We start from the raw sequence: 2,123 nt of genomic DNA, 5'->3' as shown, positions 1-2,123 counted from the left end.
GCGGAGGCGGAGGATGTGGCAGGAGGAGGCGGAGAGGAAAGGGAACAGAAGCAGGCCGGGCTCCTCAGCGCCGCCCGCCGGCCCGAGGGAGGCGGTCCGCGGAGTCCTGCGAGGCGGACGTGGCGGGGTCGCTCCGCCCTTCCTCCGCGGGAGCGGGGCGGGCGAGGCCCGTGGAAACCAAGGGGGCTCCGGGCTCTTATTTATCCGGGTACCCGTTTTCTTCTCCCGCGGGTCTGCGGAGCGCAGGAAAGGCGCCCGGGCCGAGTGAGCAGAAGAAGCCGAGCAGCCCGAGAAGAGAAAGGGACGTCTTGACGCCACCGTTTCTTCTTTGTCAGTGAGTCTGGGTGGGTGAAATTCAAAATACTGTCCGGGGATAACTCTTGGGGTTCCTTTTTAATAGTTTTGCTTACCTATCAGCAAAGGATAAAGAGGTATTGTCATCCAACACGGATCCTCCTGATTTCCTATGATTTTTACCCGGGAACGCGCCGAAACTAACATCAAAGAAAAGATCCTAAGGCAGACGAGAACAATCCTGGGTTTCACTTCTTTGGGCTCTGTCATGGTGCAGATTTTGCATTTTTACGGAGCATCCACATGAAACCACATCACAAAACAGAACTGGCCGCACATAATGAGCTGTTGGCATCTCAGACCCAACCTCTTTAGCCTCACCGTGTGCAAAAATTTGGATCTGAAGCATGGATGATATTGACATCGAGTGCAGCTGAAATTACTGTCAGAAAAATGGACCACGTGCCGAACCAGCCAGGATTACAATCAGAATTAACAAGAGATCTGAGCGTTTGGGGCATCACCAGAGAGCAAAGAATTTGGATTGGATCTTTATGAATGCTCTTGTTTTTTTAACTCCATTTGTCTGAAATCTCATCAAGCCAATTTTCAAAAGAGAAAAATTACAGAGATGCAATGTTGAATGCTAAGATTGCACAAAATCAAATTGTTTTTTTTTTCTTTAAAAATCACCTAGTTGTTATATGGGATCCACTGGAAATAATCTGTTTTTGTCCCCAGGCACCCAGCCATAATAGTCCCAGATTTGGCAGTTATTAGCCCCCTGGTAGGACAAGAATTCGAATCCGCATGATGGGGTGAGCTCCCGTTGCTAGTCCCAGCTCCTGCCAACCTAGCAGTTCGAAAACATGCAAATGTGAGTAGATTAATAGGTACCGCTTCGGCGGGCAGGTAACGGCGTTCCGTGTAGTCATGCCGGCCACATGACCACGGAAGTGTCTACGGACAAACGCCGGCTCTTCGGCTTTGAAACGGAGATGAGCACCGCCCCCTAGAGTTGGACACAACTGGACTTAATGTCAAGGGAAACCTTTACCTTTACCTTAGGACAAGGATAAGCATCTGAGTGAGACACAAATCTTCAGGCCCTTTTAATTTTTATATATAATATTCTCCTGAAAATACCATGAAATCAAAACTTTGGACCTGAGAAACAATTCCTTATGGAGTTTTACAGGGCATTCCCACCAATATGAATGGGACGCGGTGGCGCTGCGGGTTAAACCGCTGAGCTGTCGATCGGAAGGTCGGCAGTTCGAAACCGCGCAGCGGGGTGAGCTCCCGTTGCTAGTCCCAGCTCCTGCTCACCTAGCAGTTCGAAAACATGCAAATGTGAGTAGATCAATAGGTACCGCTTCGGCGGGAAGGTAACGGCGTTCCGAGTCGTCATGCTGGCCACATGACCCGGAAGTGTCTATGACAACGCCGGCTCCAAGGCTTAGAAACGGAGATGAGCACTGCCCCCTAGAGTCGGACTCGACTGGACTTTACGTCAAGGGAAACCTTTACCTTTACCTTTACCCACCAATATGACTTTCAAAAGGTTCAAGTATGTACGGGAAAGACCACTGAACATATATTGTACTGTACATTAACATGGATCTCAGGCATGGAGCTTTATACAGTGGTGCTTAACAGTTTGTGAACCCTTTTGAATTTTCAATATTTCTGCATAAATATGACCTAAAATATGATCTGTTCTTTAGCCAAGTTCTAAAGCTAGATAAAGAGAACCCAATTAAACATATGAATCAGAAATATACTTTTCCACTTATTTATGGTGAAAAATTATCCAAAGTAATTTGGGC

Source organism: Candoia aspera, chromosome 2 (assembly GCF_035149785.1).
Source record: "Candoia aspera isolate rCanAsp1 chromosome 2, rCanAsp1.hap2, whole genome shotgun sequence".
In the NCBI taxonomy this organism is placed as follows: domain Eukaryota; kingdom Metazoa; phylum Chordata; class Lepidosauria; order Squamata; family Boidae; genus Candoia; species Candoia aspera.
This window is presented reverse-complemented; position numbering follows the sequence as displayed.